The sequence below is a fragment of the Dipodomys spectabilis genome, unplaced genomic scaffold (genome assembly GCF_019054845.1).
Source record: "Dipodomys spectabilis isolate Male_0828 unplaced genomic scaffold, ASM1905484v1 ptg000067l, whole genome shotgun sequence".
Classification (NCBI taxonomy): domain Eukaryota; kingdom Metazoa; phylum Chordata; class Mammalia; order Rodentia; family Heteromyidae; genus Dipodomys; species Dipodomys spectabilis.
The window spans coordinates 8095316-8115480 of NW_024870744.1; the positions used below are offsets into that span (position 1 = coordinate 8095316).

At 63.0% G+C, this 20165-nt stretch overlaps 1 protein-coding gene across 1 annotated transcript in view; it reads right to left on the bottom strand.

Annotated features, from left to right (window-relative positions):
* Positions 1 to 15532, bottom strand: part of Nacc2 (NACC family member 2) — a 73170-nt gene extending 57638 nt beyond the window's left edge. Inside the window, exon 1 of the mRNA XM_042681165.1 lies at positions 15434 to 15532. The gene's annotated coding sequence lies outside the window, so the exon portion shown is untranslated. The remainder of the gene's footprint in view (positions 1 to 15433) is intronic.
* Between the last annotated feature and the right edge of the window lie 4633 nt (positions 15533 to 20165).

Sequence of the window (20165 nt, forward strand, 5' to 3'; positions counted from 1 at the left end):
TATACTGAGATATCCTGGCAAGTACGTTCATGCCTCACGTGTGCATGGTGTCAAGTACATGTATGCTGTGTGTATGTGCCTGTGTCATATATGTGCATGTGAGACAGGCAGGCACACATACGTCATGTTTGAGGTACCTATGTTGTGCATGTGTTCATGTATCACATGCATGCATGAAGTATATTGTGTGTTGTGTTTGTGGTGTGTGTCATATGTATGATGCTGTACATGTCTCATTACACACATGTGAAGTATGTTTGTGGGTATGGATAGAGCATGTGGACAGACTTGTGTGTCTCATGTAGGTGGCATGTTGTGTCCGTGCCATGTGTGTACTGTTGTGCATGTGTCCACGCATATGCATGCGAACATCTGTGGGTGTGCACACACGTTAAACAGGACAGTATGCTCCTGGTCACCAGGCGTGCCAGACAGCTGGTCCCATCACCTTTGTAGTTTCCTTCAGCCCCTTCTCAGAGAGGGGGGAGGAGAGGGAGAAAGAGAGAGAAAGAGAGGGAGCGAGAGCGAGAGAGCGAGAGAGCGAGAGAGGAAGAGGGGTCAGTTCAGTAGTTAAAAGGTGATACAGAATGAAACAGGGACCCAGCAGGAGACGCGGGGACAGGAAGGTGACCCTGGGGAAGCACATCAGAGCACAGCTTTGTGCTCACGGGAGGCAGTGCTTTGTCCCCGGTGACAGTGACTGCTCTAGAGTAAGCCAGCACACAGGAGATGAGAGACTCACACAGATGAATGGAAAATTGCAGGCGGTGTGCAGAGTGCCTTGCTTGCCTTGGTCCATAATACCTGTGCATAAGCAAGTCCAAAGAGCGCTGTGTGCTGACATTTCAGGGCGATATGCTCAGAGGGGTGTGTCTGCACCCCAGTGCTCCTGGGCTGGATCATTATATTCACGTGCAAGTAGAATGCTCTCTGACGGGGGCTGGGAAGGTGGCTCAGTGGAATAGAACTTGCCTTGCATGCATGGGACCCGGCCAGCGACGGCCGGCTGGGCCTCCCTAGACTGCGGTGAGGCCACGCAGAGGCAGCGTGGCAGCAGACCCCAGGCGGGACACGTAGGTGTGGACATCCACAACTCAGCCACGTGGGCCACAGGTGGCTGCTGCCGCTTCCTCGAACCTGCAGGCCTGATGTGGGCTCAGCCTGGGGAAGGCAGAGCGCTCCAGCTGAGGTGCTGCTGGTCAGCACCCGCTGGCCTGGTGTTAGACGCCTGTCACAGCCCCATGGAAGGGACGGGGCCTCCGGGTGCCTGCTAGTCCAGCCTGAATGCTTTCAGCAGAGCCAGCCGGAGGAGGTGGAAGTCACAAGCCGCCCGGTGCCTGGACCAGCCATCCCGGCACCCCACGAAGCCAGCCAAGCGCGCAGGCCCAGGGCTCTGTGCGGCGGGCCTCCCCAGGCCTCTCTGGACCTCGCCACCCTTCGTGGTGACGTGGCTCTTCCCTGTGGGGGTAGGACGGGGTAGGCTCGGGTGACGGAGGCCCCGGCGAGGCTGCCGGTCAAACACTTCAGCGTCCTCGAGTCCCAGCGCCAGTGAGCAGGAAAGCCATGTCCTCAGCACATGAGGAGCGGGGAACACCCCATCCGCAGCCCTGTATGTGAACCCCACATCACCATTCCCCAGTGTTGAGACTCTTACACCTGAGAACCAAGGTCCAACCCACCTCTGAGCTTCCGAAGAGCCAGAGAGGGAGGTACTGGCCGAGCCACCCACGGAGCCCACGGGGGCTCCAAGAGTGGGCCACGCAGCCCTTGTCTTCAGCTTGCACTGACTACCCTCACGAGGAGTCGCGGCCATGGAGCTGTCAAACCTCAGAAGGAAGGGCAGGGCCGGAGGCGCCAGCCTCTGCCGGAGGCCCTTCAACGGGACTGCCCCCAGCTCCCACGATGTGGTAACTTGCAGATTTGTGCCAGGTGCTATCTACAAAAGATCAAATTATTCTGCCCCAGTAACACACCCCCCAACTCAGTGATCCTCCTCCCCACAGAACAGGGCAAGTCTGGGAGCAGCTACGCAGGCACGCGGCCCTGACCGCCCGCACCAATGCCCTCTCCTCCCTCCCTCTCAATCGCTTGCAGTCCCGGGGCTTGAATTTAGACTTGCTAAGCAGGCACTCTACTGTTTGAACCACGCCACCAGGCCCCCGACACTTTCTTAAATGATGATAAACAGCCAGGTTTCAAATGCCCTTTGATTTGAAATCCTATCCAAATCATACAGTCAGGCACAAACACCAAGTTCTGGTTTGTCGACAGCCTGGATGAGCTTCAGAGACATGATGCTGTGGAGGAAGCCTGACTTAGAAGGGAAAGCTGCACAGGGCTCTGCTCATCTGGCCACAGAAACAGAAGCTGCCAGGGGCTGGGCTGGGCAGGGCTATGGCACAGTCTCCTGCGTAAGTTTCCCTTTAGAAGCTCAGGTGAAAGACCCACGGGGGGGGGGGGGGGGGGGGGGACTGAGGCTGGCGGGACGGGGGGGGGGGGAGGACTGAGGCTGGCGGGAGGGGGGGGGACTGAGGCTGGCGGGACGGGGGGGGGAGGACTGAGGCTGGCGGGACGGGGGGGGGACTGAGGCTGGCGGGACGGGGGGGGGGAACTGAGGCTGGCGGGACGGGGGGGGGACTGAGGCTGGCGGGAGGGGGGGACGGGGGGTGGGAACCGGGGACTGAGGCTGGCGGGACGGGGGGGGGACTGAGGCTGGCGGGACGGGGGGGGGACTGAGGCTGGCGGGACGGGGGGGGGACTGAGGCTGGGGGGACGGGGGGACGGGGGGTGGGAACCGGGGACTGAGGCTGGCAGGACGGGGGGGGGGGGGGGACTGAGGCTGGCGGGACGGGGGGACGGGGGGGGACCGGGGACTGAGGCTGGCGGGACGGGGGGACGGGGGGGGACCGGGGACTGAGGCTGGCGGGACGGGGAGGGGGGGGACTGAGGCTGGCGGGACGGGGGGGGGGGGGACTGAGGCTGGCGGGACGGGGGGGGACTGAGGCTGGCGGGACAGGGACGGGGGGGGAACTGAGGCTGGCGGGACGGGGGGGGGGACTGAGGCTGGCGGGACAGGGACGGGGGGGGAACTGAGGCTGGCGGGACGGGGGGGGGGACTGAGGCTGGCGGGACGGGGGGGGGACTGAGGCTGGCGGGACGGGGGGACGGACCGGGGACTGAGGCGCTGGCGGGACGGGGGGGGGGGGACTGAGGCTGGCGGGACGGGGGGGGGACTGAGGCTGGCGGGACGGGGGGGGACTGAGGCTGGTGGGACGGGGGGGGGGACTGAGGCTGGCGGGACGGGGGGGGACTGAGGCTGGCGGGACGGGGGGGGGGGGACTGAGGCTGGCGGGACAGGGGGGGGACTGAGGCTGGCGGGACAGGGACAGGGGGGGGGGACTGAGGCTGGCTGACAGCAGAACCACATCTGGCTCCACAGACCTAGAGGGACAGTGAGACGCAGACACAGAAGAGCCCGGTCAGCCCAGGGGCTGGGCGGGACCAGGGGAGAGGCCGCTGAGGTGCTGCTCTGTGCCGGGGAGGGGGACCCCATGCTCACAAGGTCTGGCTCCTGGCCTTGGCCAGGCCCACCCAGCAGGCAGCCAAGGAAGCCCCTGGGAGGCCCCTTCACGGCACCTGTCCCCAGGGAGCCGGCGTCCCCTGTCACCACCCGCTGCCGCCGCTGCCGCACCTCTCCCATTCCCGCACGGTTCCCAGGGGAGCACAGAAGGTAAATATGTTAATTTGACTTCAATCACGGCTTTAAAAAAAACTCCACATGTTCTATCAGTTAGAGTACTGCTCCTAGAAACCACTCTCGTGTGTACACACCCCAACCCCTGGCGAGAGAGACCCAGGCTCCCGCCCCACAAGCCGGGGCCACAGGGCAAGACCCCCCCGCAGGCCAGCACCGTGGCCTCTTGGCTGGTGAGACCAGAGGCCGCAGCCAAGTGGGGAGAGGCCGGATGGCCACTGAGCCCACCATGCACGTGGCCAGTGCAACGGGCACTGCCCTCCAGCATGGGGAGCACGCCCCCATGCAGGCCCAACCCTGGAGCCACCGCCCAGTCAGCAAAGCAGGGCAGCTAGCGGTGCACCGCAGAGGTGAGAGGTGAGAGGTGAGAGGTGAGGCCCACCTCTCAGCAGGGCCGCAGGGAGGTCTTGGAGCGCAGCCTGAGGGCGGGACCCAGGCCAGCGGGCTCTCCACGCTGCCCGCTGAGGACACACCCAGCCTGTGAGAACGACGTGGAAGGCCACGTCCACACAGCCACAGCGTGGAGAGGCAGCCTGGAGCCGGACAAGCTCCCCTCCCCCGCCCTGAACTCAGGACGTGGCTCCGGGCGAGCCAGTGGCGTGGGTCTGCAGCCTCCCCCACGCGGCACCTCTGTGAGACGTGAAGCCAGGAGCGGCCTGAAATCCAGGACCCCCGTGCGTGCAATGGGGCCATGGCTCCGGGACGCCCGGGCCTCCCTGCCACCTTTGCAGCAAACCACCTGCGTGGCGACGATGTGAGCCGTACGACGCTGTACGACGATGTGAGCCGTACGCGGAGCAGGGCCGGTGCCCGAGGCCAGGACTCCATCCCCCGGTGGCACAGGGCAGAGCACACCCCCTCGGCCACGCCAGCCTCCCCCAGGGCCCTGTCTCTGTCGCTCTGGATGCAGAGCCTCCTAGGCTGCTCCCCTGAGGATTACTTGGAAGGCACAGTCCTGTGAGGAAGCGCTCTGCCCCCCCCCCGCCCCCGTTCCCCAGGCTGAGGCCCTCTTTGCTTGTCCTTCCCGGTGCTACTCAGACACAGCGGTGGCTGCCCTCCAGACCCAGGGAACAGGCAACATCAGGACATGGAAAGGACCGGGAGGGGGTCAAGGGCCAGGCCACTGCCTGCTGGACTCCCACTGTCCTCCCGCTGCCTCCCTCCCCCACAGCAATGGCCGGCACGCCGCACCTGTGGAACGCCAAGAAACACTCCAGAACAAAGCCTCGCCAGGCCTGGCTTTGCAACACGCGGCCCTACATATGACAGCCCGGTCTCCCCACCTCTCTAGGCCTCTGTTTCCCCTTCTGTGAGATGGGGGAGGGGGAGAGGCCTCTCAAGCCTGGTGTGCCCTGCCGGGGCTCAGGGCTCACAGGGGACCACCCTGTTCTGCCTCCCTTCGTGCACTGGGTGCGGCCAGGCCAGGACCCAATTCAAGATGACAGGGAGGCCTCACACCAAGTTCAAGGGCCAGATCTGCCCTGTCCACTTGATGGCCTTGGCTCAGTGGTGTGGCCTCAGATGCTCAGGCCTGCCTGTCTATCTGTCTGTCTGTCTCCCTGCCTGTCCCTGCCCCAACCTGGGCCAGGCTAAGCTTTATCCTGGAGGGACTGGGTCTTCAGAGAAGTCTGTACAATCAAAGGAGTCAGGCTCTGAGCAGGTGCTGCAGAGCTGCGTGGAGACCCACGGCTGTCCCCACTGCCCACGGCCAAAGCACCTCTCCTGCCCACACCCAACCCTAGGCCCCTCTGCAGCCCCCGGAAGGCCAGCCTGCCTGGACCCTCATCCGATTCCCTCCCAGTGGCCCCTGGGCAGCAGAGACCCTCGGAGCTGCACGGCCATGCCCACCCCCAGGGCTTGCTTCCTTTCTTCTCCTCAGAAGGGAAACCAGATGCAGACGCCACACTCTTAGACTTCCAGCCTCCAGACCCGTGCGCCCAATGAACCTCTATTCTTGACTACCACCCAGTCTCGGGTATCCTGTTACAGCAACAGAAAGTGGACAGAGACAAAGGCCGTGTGGCGGCACAGCCCAGAGTGATGTCATGTGATATGGACAGGAGCCAAACAGCAAAGGTTACCAGCTCAGTTAGCCACCCGACCCTCCAGGGATCCTACCACACCTTGACCTCTAACTTCTGGCCAACAGAACTGTGTGAGAACAGTGCAGCCCCACATACCCGTTTCCAGTCCTTAGCTACGGCAGCCCCTGGATGCCCACTAACCCCTCCCCTGACCACACCGGCCATGCTCACCACCTGGGACCTGGCAGCCGAGGACAAGGCCGGGTATTGTCAGTCAAGAACCAAGGTGGCCCTGGCAGCTCCAATGACAGGAGATGGAGGAGCGGCGACAAGGCAGGACTCTCACTCATCGCTGAGAGGAGTGGGGGACAAAGCTGGGCACGGTCCACCACCCGGTGACCTGTGAGCTCCGACAGTGGAGGAGGAGGGAAGGCAGGGCAGCGTGCCACTGCAGCGCCTGCCTGGCTCAGCCCTGCACCACACAGCGGCGTCCCCACCACACGGCCCCAGGTTACACGCAAGGGCAGTTCATGGCCCGTTGAGCCATCCTTTCCAGGGACTGACAGCTGCGGCGTGACCAGCTCCTTCTCGTGCATTCAAGGTGCCGTGTGCCAGCCCCCGCTGTTCCCCCACCCATGCTGGGGCGGCCCCCACTGCATGTGACCATACATGAAATCTCCAGTACCCATCTCCAGATGTGGGCACAGGACCACTGGCATCTGCCAAGTCCCTGCCCAAGATGGGAGGTACACACCAGGCAGGAGCCACAGGCAGACCTGAACAAGCCTGGACCTCAGAGCCAAGCGCAGGAAAGCTCAGGAGACCTCAGAATGCTCCGGGCCGGTGAACCCTGAAGACACAAGGCTTCCTGGCTGTCGTTCACACTCACAGCCACACAGGCCGCCCCGGAGAGCCCCTCCACCCGGCACGGGCCAGCACCGCACGGCCCCCCACAGACAGAATGCCACCGGTCTCAAGGGAATCCTGGCACCTGCTACCACAGGGATGAACCATGAGGGCACCGTGCCCAGCGCGATCCAGCAGGCACCAGAGGACACGCCCAGACAGAGCACCCCAGGCCAGCACCTGAGTCCTGGGAATGCCTCTGTGGTGTGATGCCTGGGGAATCCCCTGCCTGGGCCGGCCCGGCCGGGCCTCAGGTGAGGGGAGCTGGGTGTCCTCAGGCCATCCCCTGGATTCCATGAACACAGGTGTGCTGGACCTGGGGTGGACACTGGTAATCCCAGCACGGAGGAGGCTAAGGTAGCAAGAGAGAGAGCTTGGGCCAATCTGGGCTGGAGCATAAGCTCCTTACTTAGAACACAAAAACAAAAATTAACAGCCACACGCAGTCCCCAGCAATTCCCACCTGCAATCCCAGCTACTTGGGAGGCCGAGATCTGAGGATCTCCATTCACAGCCAGCCCAGGCAGGAACATCCATGAGATTCTTGTCTCCAATTAACCACCAAAAAGCCGGAAGTGGTGCTGTGGCTCAAGTGGCACAGTGCCAGCCTTGAGTAAAAAAAGCTCAGGGACAGTGCCCAGGTGGAGGTTAGCCCCAGCACACACACAAAAGAACACCTCAGCGACAAAAACACCAGGTCAGGAAGTGCAGTCCAGACATCAGTGGCTCACACCTGTAAGCCTAGATATTCTGGAGGCTGAGCGCTGAGGACTGTGGTCCAAAGCCAACCCAGGGAGAAAACTTGAGACTCCTCTCTCCCATTAACCAGAAAAAAAACATCTAGCGAAGTGGAAGTGTGGCTCAAGTGGTAGAGTGCCGACCTCAGCAAAAAAAAAAAAAGCTCAAGGACTGTTTCGCCCAGACCTCGAGTTGAACCACACACACACACACACACACACACACTACAAACACACGCACTCACACACGTGCACACACACTACAAACACACGCACTCATATACACACACACACACACTACAAACACACGCACTCACACACGTGCACACAAATACAAACACACGCACTCATACACACACACACACTACAAACACGCACTCACACACGTGCACACACAATACAAACACATGCACTCATACACACACACACACACACTCTAACGAAACCCTTCAGGTGAACTAAAAATAGACAAAATGATCTTCAAGGCCTGGTGAAGACTGAGGATTTAACAAGTAGCCAGCACCTGGCCTCTGCTCCAGAAATCCTGCCGTGAAGGACATCCCTGAGGAGCTGGTGGCGTGGCGCCCGCCTGCAGCGCCTGTGTGGTTACTGCCCGGCGCTGGCAGGGTGGGGGTGAAGGGCACACTGAGGTGCGCGGAAGTGGCTAGAGGTGGCTGCTCTCGATGTGAACTAAGCCCCCACCCGCACTGGGCGGCCCAGGGCGGGGTGACCCCCACCTCGAGGCAGGAGGCAGGCCAGCCGAGTAGGAGCTGGCTGGCCTTGCTCCTGACCGGCAGGATCTCTGGCTGTGTGTCTTGGTGTGTGCAGGCCGTCCCAGCAGGATCTCTGGCTGTCTGTCCTGGTGTGTGCAGGGGGTGCTCGCCCCAGCAGGATCTCTGGCTGTCTTGGTGTGTGCAGGGCGCCCACCCTGGGCTGCATGGCTCTGTGAAGCCCTCGGAACACACAGCAGGCAGGGCGCTGCCCCCCACCCCTAGAGCCCCGCACCAGGGGACGGGAGCTGGACAGGGCCCCTCCACACACGCCGAGGCCTCCTCGTCCAGGGGCGACTCACGGTGCCTATGGGGGCTTGTCTTCCTGCCATGAGGAGTCGGGGAGCAGCCCAGACATAACCCCGGGACAGCCCCTTGCAACCTTGGGGAAACGGGTGTGTCCTCCACAGAACTGGTCATCTGTGCTGTACAGAAGGAACAGGAAGAGAAGAAACCCAAGGCTCGGCTGTGCTCCCAGGAGAGCCTAAGTCCTATCATGTCACCGAGGGGAGGGGTGGGACACACACACAGACACACACAGACACACACAGACACACAGACAGACACACACACACACACACACACACACACACACACACACACACACACACACACACACACACACACACACACACACACACACACACACACACACACACACACACACACCGCTGCCGCCTCACTCTGGGAGCAGATGGGCTATCTGCTGGTCTGGACAGCTCCTGCTCTAGCTCTGGGGCCCAGGCCACACCAGCCTTCCCCTCAGACACCCATCACCTCGGCCTCTGCAGAGCCTCCCACACCGCCTCCCACACAGCCCGGAGGCTGCGGCCAGAGCCCAGGCCACGCTAACTGCCCTGTGCCACCACGTCCCCTGGGGCTCCACTGTGACCCAGGTGCTAGTGGCTTGCAGGCCCTTCATGTGACATGGACTCCTGCTAAACTGGGTTACAATAATTAACACGGTCCCTGTCTGTCCTGTCCCAAAGCTTATGTAACAGCGGCCCCATTTCCCTCCTTCGACCCCTCTCCGGGACTCTGCTCCTCCAAGAGCCCTGCGCCCTGACTGGCCTGCGTCTGGCCACAGACCATTTCTGCTCCCCTGCATACTGGGGTGAATAGTGTCCCCCCAAATCTCGCCTCCACCCAGCAGGAGCAGGGTCACTGCAGATGCCATTAGCGAAGGTCTCCAGGGGAATTCATCCTGGAGCCAGGGTGGCCTCAGTACCCGTGCTCTGGAGGCTGATTCTAGAGTGGCAGGGTGGAGGCCAGGCAGCACCGAGGCCCCGGGGAGCTGCAGGAGGCCGAGCGGAGCGGCCCTGACCGCAGACACCCGAGTGTGACCAGTGGCCCGTCTCTAGGACTGGAGGAGGGGTTCAGCTTCATCTGCGGGATATGTGTGAGCAGCCCTAGGGGTCTGACCATTGTGCCAAGGCCACCAGATTCACAACCCACCCACCCCAGAATACCACACGCACATGCACGCATGCGCAGACGTGCATACACGCACATGCGAGCACTGCCCCCAGAGCAGGCAAGTCACAGGGAGCCCCGCTCCCAGGAGAGGACACAAAGTGGCTCCTCTGTAGCCAGGCCCGCTTCTCCTATTTCACACACAGAAACACCAAGGCCGGGACGGTACAGCCCAGACTCAGATCCCGAGAGGACGCTGGCTCTAAAACCTGGCTTGTCTTTGGGCAGCAGCCACTCAGCCAGGGGCAGTGCTGGTTGGCATCCACAGAACCACCTCAAGATCCTATCCACCCCCAGCTGCCACAGGGGCCCTGTCCTCCTGCTGAGCGGCCCCGTGAGGACACCTCTCCTGGCACCCAGTGCAGGACGGTGCTGTGTGGGCCGGGGAAAGCCGGCCTCGCTCCCCACTCCCCGTCACCCTGTACACCCGTGGGCGGGCGTCACCACGGCGGAGGCCAGCCACGTGTCCTTGGAGTTCTAGGCTTTCATGATCATGGTGGGGGATGGTGGGGGCACATGTTTGAGACTCACAAACAGGCCCTGCGCTTGCTCCACCTTACCAGCACCAGCAGGAAGGGCAGGTGTGGGGGGCCCTGCTGGAGGCGGGGAGCCAGGCCAGAGCACACTGGCCTATGCCACGCATCCTTAGTAGCTTCCTGAGCCCCCCAGAAGCAGCCAGACCTGGATGGCCGGGTCCCTCCCTCAGGAGCCAAACAGAGTGAGTCCAGTGCAAGACACACACGCTATACAGCAGGGTGCAGGAGCCACAGGACCTGCTAGGACAGCCAAGCCTAGCCTCGGGGCACAGGACAGTGGCTGGGGCTGGGCCTGGCACACAGGGCTGCTGCTCACCTGAGTCCCGGGCCTCTCCTCTGTCCCCTGGTGTCCCTGCCACACGCGAGAGCCTGGATGTGGAAGGTGGATGAGGGCAAAGGAGGAGACTCAGCGGCAAGGACTGAGGTCTGAGATGTCACACTGAGGGGTCCCAAGCCCTGGGGAGCCAGCCTGCCCCCCCCACCCCAGGAGGAGAATCCGGGCGTGTGCTGCGGGTGATTTGCATAATATTCCCTGCAAGTTAATATCAGACTCTTGATAATGATCTCGGTCGCTTCGCAGCGACAGAGGCGCTGTTACAACACTAAGTAATCATATTTTAAATTATGTTTCCCTTTATAGAAAGGTGTTGCGAAAACACACAGACATGAAATCTGTCTGCTGTAGCCCACTGCCAACCACCTGACCAGCTCCCCACACCCAGCGGTGCCTGGGGCCGTGTGTGAGAGCTGACCAGGGATCCCAGGTGATCGCAGACCCCTGCCCCTCACCCGTGGCACCCCCCCCTCCCACCAGGGCCAGATGCCACCCTGAAGTCCAGCAGCCCCGGGGAGGAGACCAGGCTCCCCCTTCCAAGATCCCCCAGTCCTGGCCCCAGGACAGACACAGCCCACGGAACCAGGAGGTACAACAGGCACCCAAAGTTATGGGTAAGGGGGCCTGCGTGGAAGGACCATGATTCCCATTCCTGCTTTCCTCTTTCTTCCTGCAGGACCACTCAACCTCTATTTCCTTAAAAGCTTTTTCCCCCTTTTTTATTAAAAAAAAAAAAATCCAATTATAGCACAAATCTCTCAGCAGGGGTCAGTATGGAATAAGAATAGCCAAAGTTAATGGACGTGACACAGGCCAGATTAATGCCTAAAGGGTTTCAAAAGTTGTATGATGAAGATTTCATTAACATTTTAATTGTAATGTATCTTTTTAATCTTCTCTCACCCTAATGGCTCTATATCTGGAAAAAAAAAAAAGGAAGGAAAAAACTGCTGACAACAACAAAAAGTATCAATATACAAAATTTAACAAAGGCCCCTAGCAGTGCACTGTGAAGTAGATTAAATGAACAAAACTGTGTGAGCGTTGTGATTTGGAAGAGCCTCGGCAAAGAGCTATTTCTTCCCTTCTTGGCACAGAGACACTAGGACAGCAAAGGCCAAGGACGGGCTGGGAGCAGAAGCCTGGGGGGCGCCCTGCCCAGAGTGTCCCCCGGGGCTCAGGTGGCGCTCCTCCCCAGGGGCCTCCTCCAGAGCCCAGCCAGTACCACCAGATCAGCTCCAACCAGTGCCCAGAACGGAGATGCAGGGAGGAGACACGGGCAGCAGTGGCGCACGGCGGGGCGCAGGCCCCCCAGGCTGTCAGAAGAGTCCCAGCATTGTGCGGGGCATCCAGCCTCTAATGCCCAGTCAGGAGCGCCGGGCAGCTCTGGCCACTGGCCATTACGGACTCCAACTTTCAAAAACAAAAATGGTGTTTCCCAAGAGGTACTTGGCCCCCACAAGAGGGCTTGAGAGATATTTACTCTCAAGCAACAGTCCCTGAGGCCTGACTCCACGGCACCCACTAATGCCCTGAGCCAGACCCCTGGGCCCCCCACTGCCACCCCTCCCCCTGGACTGCGAGGGGCCCCCACCCACACTCGGAACAGACCGCCCTGGAGGAGCAGCTCCGCTCACCCCAGTGACTATATATGGGCACTTTCAGGTCCCTCCGTTCCCGCCTGCTCCCAGCTCCCGGCTCCCAGGCAGAGGCCTGGGCCCTGGTAGGCCTGGACTGACAGCAGCCCCCAGCAGCCCTGGGCCTGCCCTCTGACGCCCTGACCAGTGTAAGGGGGAGGGGTGACATTCCTCCAGAGACTCAGAAAGTGCCTGGGGGGGGGGGGGGTGGAGGAGCTTCCCTTAAAGGGCCACTGCTTCCCCCCAGGGACCCTGCCACACTGAGGCAGGCCGGGATTGGCCAGCAGGGAGCCTGCTCACCCTCAGGGACTGTGTAACAAGATGGGGCCCTGGGAGGGCAGCTTACTTGCCTGAGCTCACACAGCCTGGGTGGATGGGGGGTGATCTCCATGTGGGGACCTGAGTCCTGGCCCCCACCCCCACCCCGGGGTGTCCCAGCTGGAGAGCACTGGGCCCAGGCCAGGTTGCAGCACCACCACCACCTGAGCCTTAGACCTCACCCCTCTCTCAACAGACCAGGTGCAGCACGGATTCCACCAGCCTGCAGCCCAGGGGCTGCACCGGAGAACAGAGCGGCACACAGGTCCTCACAAACTCCCGCACGGAGGGGAGGCGGACGGAGGGGAGGCGCGGCTAGCTGCAGGCCGGCTGGTGGCAGGTGTCGGTGACACCTGGGAGCCCTCCGCCCCGCAGGGAGCATATTTTGCAAATGACCTCATCCAAGTGAGAGCCCTGCCGGGGGGTGAAAATGTGCTAAAAAAGAAACAGAGGTGGCCAGGACCTCAGCTGGGAGAGGAGCAGGGAGCAGTCCCCAGCGGGAAGCTGGGATGGGTGGGGAAGGGGGAGGGCCGTGGGTGCCTCCCACCCCCACCCCCACCCCGGAGAGGATGAAGAAGAGACCTGGGCTGCCAGGTTCCCCCTCCACCTGCTGGTGTCCAAGGTCCGGACTGCTCCCGCGCAGGCCCAGCAGGACCAGGGGCTGTCCAGAGCAGCTTGGCACGGGATGGCATGTGAGGGCAGGCACCTGGGGAAGCCCAGAGCCCCACATGCAGGGCTGCCCCAGTGAGGGGCCTTCAACACACGCCTAGTCACATCATGCCCACTGGACTTCACCAAGGGGCAGGCGCACTCCCCAGCGGCAGCTCAGACCCAGTGTCCCAGCAGCTAGTGGCGCTGGTCCCTCACCCAGGGAAGGTCCTTCCCACCCCACCCCACCCCACCCCACCCCACCCCGCCCGGCCCACAGGCATCCCCACAGGCCTCAGTTCTCCTCTATAAAAGGCCAATCAGGCTTCCTCAGCCTAGGGCATTCACTCCTTGGAGGCAAATGATTCTGTGTCTAGGCCCAGCCCAGCAGCAGTGGAGAAGCTGAAGCCGTGGGTTGAGAACCCAGCCCCAGTGGGCAGGACAAGTATCCTGCAGTGAGAGTCCCCCTCTCACAAGAGAAGGAGGGCTGCTATGGCCCAGTCCCCAACCCAGTAGGTCCCCACCCAGAGCCTGGGAGCCCAGGGTCCAGAGGCCCAGGGTAGGGTCTGCATGGGTTCATGGGCAAAGGGTCTGGCAGACCCTGAGCCCATTCGTGACATCATATGGCCCCAGCAGCCAGCCAGCTGCAGAACCCAGGAGAGGGGCAGCGGGTCATTTCCAGGCTGTGAGAGGCAGGGGTCAGGCCTGGGACAGTGTGCAGGGGGCACAGCAGAGGGCTCACCGAAGAAGGCAGCCTGGGGCTGGCATCTTGGGATTGGGCACGGAGCTCAGAGGCAGGTGCTACTAGAACCTTGAGCACACATCCTGTTCAGGACAAAACCATCGTTCTTATGCTCAGTCCCCAGAACAGAGGACCACTGTGCTGAGGCCAGAGAAGGCCTCGGAAACCAAACTGCCCACCCTCTTCACAAAGGACGCCGGAGGCATGCCAGCCCTCAGCACATCAGTGCAGCACCGGAAATCACTGTACTTTTATGGAATAACTCGGGCTCCTTCCCGCTCTAGCCCAAAGCCCAGAGCCTTGGCAAACTTGTCAGAGTCACCCACAAGCCCCCTCCTGGAGGGCCGCTGTGCGCCCCCCACACCTGCCCGCAGTCCCAGGACAGAATACGGAAGAGCAGGCCAGGTGCAGCCTGGCGTCTCCTCCCTGCAGCCCTCCTGCTGCTCCAGGAGGTCTGCCCAGAGCCCACGATGGCTGCAAGTTCACGGTCAGCTCCTCGACTACCATGGTGGACAAACCTTCACCAGACCAGCCCTGGGTGTGACCACTGAGGAAAGATCCCTGGCCATGGAGGAGTGACAAGTGACATCTTGTTCTACTTGTGGCGATGCCAACGGGCACGCGGGGCCAGCTTCCCCCCTCTGGCTAGGGCTGCGGACGAGCCAGTGGTGGAATGGCCACGGGGCCTCCTGGTGATGGGCACAGCAGGAGGACCAGAACAGGTGGCTTGTGGGCCTCAGGAAGTCTTCCTTGGTGACTGCCTGGCCCCCTGCAGACCGCGCACCCTTCTGTCCTTCAGTAAGCCCAGCCAAACCCCCAGACCCCGACCCGGTCCCGGAGCCAGAGAAGGCTGAGTCCGGCCGGGTCCACCTGGAGGACGGGAGGGAATTGCCGTCCTCGCTCCCCAGAAGCCACCGGGCCTCGGCCCCCCCTCCCCGTGCGCACGGGTGCGCGGGAGGACCGAGCCCACCGGCCGGGGGACCCGGCGCATCTCCTGAACCCTGCGCCCCAGCGGGCAGGGCGGGCACGGGGAGGGCGGCGCGGCCGATCCGGAAACGGACCCGTGAGGCCGCGGGCCTGAGGCCGGGGCTCCGGGAGGGAGACCCACAGACCGCCGCCCAGGGACCCGCGGACCCCGCGGCGTCCCGCAGAGCCCCGGCCTCGGCGCCAGAGCGCGGCCCGGCGCGCGGAGGGGTCCCCGGGCCGGGGAGGGGTGTGTCGCCCCCTGCGCCGGGCCCCGCGGGCCGTGCGGCCGCCGCCCCCCCCATCCCGGCCCGCGCCGCCCCGCCGCCCCCGCTGCTCCCGCTCCCGCGCCGCCGGCCCGCGCCGCCCCGCCGGGCCCCCCCCCCCGCTCCCGCCCCGCCGGGCTCCCCCCCCCCCCCCCGCTCCCGCTCCCGCCCCGCCGGGGCCCCCACTCCCGGCCGCGCCCCGCCGCGGCGGCCGGGTACTGCGGCAGGGCGGCGCGCGCAAGTTGGCGGCCCGCGCCCCGAGTTTGCGGGAAGTGCGGGCGGCGGCGGGACGAGCCGCCCGCGGCGGGCGCCGAGTCGGCCGTACCTGCGGGCGCCCGGCCCGGTCCGGCCTGGGCCGCTGCGGCGCCGCCCGCGGCAGGAAGTGCTCCGGCGTCCCCGCTCCGCTCCGGCGCCCGCGGACTTTCTCCGACCTCGCCCAGCACCGGCGGCCGCACCGCGGCGGGGCGGGGCGGGCGGCGCGGGGGCGGCGCCGCGGGCCGTTTAAAGGGGCCGCGCGCCGGGGCCGGGCGCGCGCTGGGTGGCGGGAGGGGCGCGGAGGGGGGCGGGGGGCGGCGCGGACGCCCGGGCTTGTGGGGGGACCGGGCCGGGGCCGCGGGCCCGCCCGCCGGGGCGCCCCCGTCCCCAGCGCCCCTCCCCACGCGGCCGCTCTCCGCGCCCCGGGCCCGGCCCGGCCCGGCCGCAGGGACCCCGGGGCGGCCGCGGGCGACGCCCTTGGGGCGCCCGTGGCCGGGGAGCGCCGGCCGCCCGGACGAGGCCCAGCGGCGCTCAGGCCCCGCGCGGCCCGGGCGCGCCCGTCACCCCGCGGGTCCGCCCGGCGCCCGCGCCCCGGCAGGTCCGCGCCCCTGCGGACCCGGACCCCCTTCAACCACGTGCTCGGGAACCGCCGACCGCACAACCCGGGGGACCCGAGGCGCCCCGCGGCCGCTGCCCCCAAACCTGCGTCCGCGGTCCTCGGTGCCAGAGCCCACTCGGACCCCGGACCACTGCGGGTCCTCGCCGGAAGCCGGGGCGGGCTCCGGGCCAGAGGTCAGGAGCAAGGTCACCGGGAGGAAGGGGATTCCGAGAAGCAGCGGCCCCGCCTGCGCCCCGGGCGCTCCCAGCCGAAGCCTGGGGCCGAAGCCCTCCAGGCTGCTAGCCAAGGTCTCCCAAGCTTGACCCGGTCTGCACCCTGGCCCCCATCTCTAAGCCCGGTCCACCATCACAGACTGGCCCTTGGCCTGAACTTTGGGTTCTATACAGCTTCAGCTCTGCTGCAGAAAACACCCCAGACACCCCCAGCTCCCTGCGGGCCTCACCCACCACCCCCTTGGCCCTAAACTCTGCCGGGTCCACCCTAAGCCCAGCCCAGTCCACGACTAGGCCACTTGGTCTGCTGTCCAGGGAAGGAGCACGCTGCATACTGGACACACGTGGCTTGGATTGCAGTCACACGGACGGACATGTGGTCCCGGCCCACGAGGACGGGCAGCAGCCTCCTCAGTGCCACCTGCACCACACAGGTGTGAGCAGAAGCGCTCCAGGTGGGGAGGCGGCTTGGAGCCGGTCTGAGGGCCCAGGCAGGAGGCAGGCAGGCTGGAAGGATTTCCGATGGCACCTGAGCATCACTTAAGACCTCAGCTGAACTGTGAAACCAACAGATGATGCCTTTGGCTGCTTCCAGCCCTGAGGTGAGCCACAAATATCAGCCGACTCCAGTGACCCAGGCAGGGTGCCTGTATGGAAAAGAGGGTGGAGATGGGTGTAGTCCCTCAGCACACTCCAGGAGGGCACCACCTCCTCTGGGGCTCGAACTCAAGGCCTCCGGCTCTCGGCTTTTTTGCTCGAGGCTGGCACTCTACCCCTTGAGCTCACAGCTCCACTTCCAGCTTTTTTACTGGTCAATTGGAGATAAGATTTTTAACAGACTTTCCTTCCTGGTCTGGCTTTTAATCTTGGTCCTCAAATCTCAGATTCCTAAGTAGCCGGGATTCAGGTGTGAGCCACCAGCATCTGGCATCATTACTTATTTTCTGAACACTAAAGACTTTTTTCTTTTTTGTGGTTCTGGACATCTGGTTTTTCCATGTGCTAGGCAGAGGCTCTACCACTGAGCTACCCCCCAGCCCAAGAAATTCTTCTTAAAAGAAGACATTAGGAGAACACTGACAAGTTTTGGAAGACAACAGCTATCCAGGAAGCTGTTTGCCATGGGCCTCTGCCCTCGGTGTGCACAGGTGTGAACACACCAGACAGCTTGTACACTGAACTTGCAAACTGGGGTACCATATTTCAGGCCTATGCTCCCTATTTTTTTTTTTTTTTTTGGATCCGGTCGTGGGGCCTGAACTCTGGGCCTGTGCGCTGTCCCTCAGCTCTTCAGCTCAAGGCTAGCGCTCTACCACTTGAGCCACAGCGCCACTTCCAGCTTTTTTTCATTTTGCTTATGTGGTGCTGAGGAATCGAACCCAGGACCTCATGCATGCAAGGCAAGCGCTCTACCACTGAGCCACCTTCCCAGCCCCTATGCTGCCTGTTCTGAGTTTGTTTTTTTGTTTGTTTGTTTTTTGTCAGTTGTGGGGCTTGAACTCTGGGCCTAGGCGCTGTCCCTCAGCTCTTCAGCTCAAGGCTAGTGTTCTACCACTTGAGCCAAAGCACCACTTCCGATTTTCTTTTCTTTTTTTTTTTTTGGTCAGTCGTGGGGCTTGAACTCTGGGCCTGGCCGCTGTCCTTCAGCTCTTTAGCTCAAGGCAAGTGCTCTACCACTTGAGCCACAGCACCACTTCTGGCTTTTTCTGTTTATGTGGTGCTAAGGAATAGAACCCAGGGCCTCAGGCATGCAAGGCAAGCACTCTACCACTGAGCCACCTTCCCAGCCCCCCACTTCCGATTTTCTGAGTGGCTTATTGGAGATAAGAGTGTCACAGACTTTACTGCTCCGGCTGGCTTTGAACCACGATGCTCAGATCTCAGCCTCCTGAGTAGCTAGGATGACAGGCGTGAGCCACTGGTGCCCAGCTTGATTCCTGTTTAATAGATGAGAAGTATTGGGTTTAGAAAGAACACACAGGGCTGGGAAGATGGCTCAGTGGTAGAGCGCTTGCCTAGCATGCTTGAGGCCCTGGGTTCCATTCCACTGCACCACATACGCAGAAAAAGCCAGAAGTGGCGCTTTGGCTCAAGTGGTAGCATGCTATCCTTGAGCTGAAGAGCTGAGGGACAGTGCCTAGGCCCAGAGTTCAGGCCCCAAGCCCGGACCCAAAAAAAAAAAAAAAAAGAACACGCAGCCTGGGTACTGGCAGGGGACTTGGGGGTGAGGGGTGGGGGGTGGGGAGGACTGGAGGGGAGGGGGGGAGACTGGGGGGAGAGGGCCTTGGGTTTCAGTCACCAGGGGCTGTGAAGTGGAGGAGATGATTCTGCAGTGGGGAATAGCCTGTGGTGTGTGAGGCTCTGGGTTCGCCTCCATACACCTCAGACACGGTTCTACCCTGGGGTTGGGGGCCTCAGCACCAATGACTCCTTTTCTCCAGAGAGCAGCAGGCTGGGAAAGTCAGAGTCCACGGAGTTGGGTCAAGGGACCCCGAACAGCTTTGCACCAAATGCTGGTCGCCCATTTTCCAAGGGCTCCTGCTGGGAGGCCCGTGGCCCCAGGGGCCTCTGTTCGAACATCAGGGTGGTGCAGAGTTGGCAAGATGTGTGGGCCTGTAGGCCGCGCTGCCTCCGCCCTGGGAGCAGCTTGATTCCTCCAGCCAAAGCCCCTCCTGGCTGAATCGCAGCTTCCCCAGAGCCTCTCCTCCCACCCCCTCGCCACTTCAGCAAATGGCAGCTCTGCTCCCTGGCAGCCCAGCCTCCGCTCCTCGGACATCTTGTCACACCTGAGATCCAATCCATCTCTGTCCTGAGGGGTCTGTCCTAAGACCTTCTCAGACCTTCTCTGTCTCCTGACCCTACTGCACCCCCCCTCCTCCAGGGGAGTGTGGCAGCCCTGCCCGGCCTCCCAGCTCCCCTCCTGCCCCTGCCCCGCGTCTCCTCCCACTCTGATCCCCCACAGCCTGTCCTGGAGTGCTAGGACCTGGCTCCCACCCCCAGCATGGTCCCCCTCCATCCCGCTCCTGGGCCCAGCTTGCCAGCCTTGGGCAGGCTGATGGGGAGACAGCAGGCGTCTCTGGTGAGTGAGCTGTAAGAGAAAAAACTGGCCCTCCACCTCCCGCCAGCCCCCGAGCTCGGCTGGGCTCCGAAAGACCCTGTTGCCCACCGTGCCTCCTCTTTAGGACCCAGCCCTGTGCCGACCAGGAAAGCAGCAGAGCCCCTGTCCAGGGGGGAGGGGGGGGAGGCTGTGTTGTGGCAGGGACAGTGGCAGCAGCCCGCGTGCCCTGCCCCAGGCCCAGGCCTGCAGCAGCAGCAGCAGCCGTCTCTCCGTTTTAGCAGTTGGGATTTTGCCCACTCCCCCTCCAGCTTGAGGCCACGACCTCTTTTAACACCAAAGCTGCCCTGGCCCCGCAGCCCACTGCCATGGATGAGGAGTCATCCAGGGTCCCAGGGCAGAGCCAGCTGCGGGGGGGGGGGGGGGGGGGGCAGCCATGGAGCCAAAGGGCAAAGGCGAGAACCACCCTAGACATCAGGCAGAGGCCTCACCCTGCAGCTGGGCAGGGTCTCAGCCGCCCTACAGACAAAGCCCAGTCCTGTGGCCCACTGTGAGCACCCGTCCACCTCTACCTTTCCTCCGGGCCTGGACGTCCAGCCAGTCCACTTGCCCAGCCCATGACAAGTGGATTCTGGCCACCTGAGAGCCAGCAGGAGGCGTGGTGGCTCGTGACAGTGCAGCTTCCCCGTGCCCCTGCCCAATGCTGGTCTCACGGGGGTTAAGCAGAGAATATCGGTGGACCTGGACAGGTCGAGGCCCACCCCCCAGCCCCTCTTAGCCGGGGTCAGGCCAGTCAACCGCTCTTCCCTGGACTGGAGTGCTGAGCAAATCACGCTGTGACCACTGTGTCAGACTCCCGCCGCCCGCAGCCAGGTAGCCTGTGTGGAGGTCGGGGAGGGGAGGGCCTCCCTGGAAT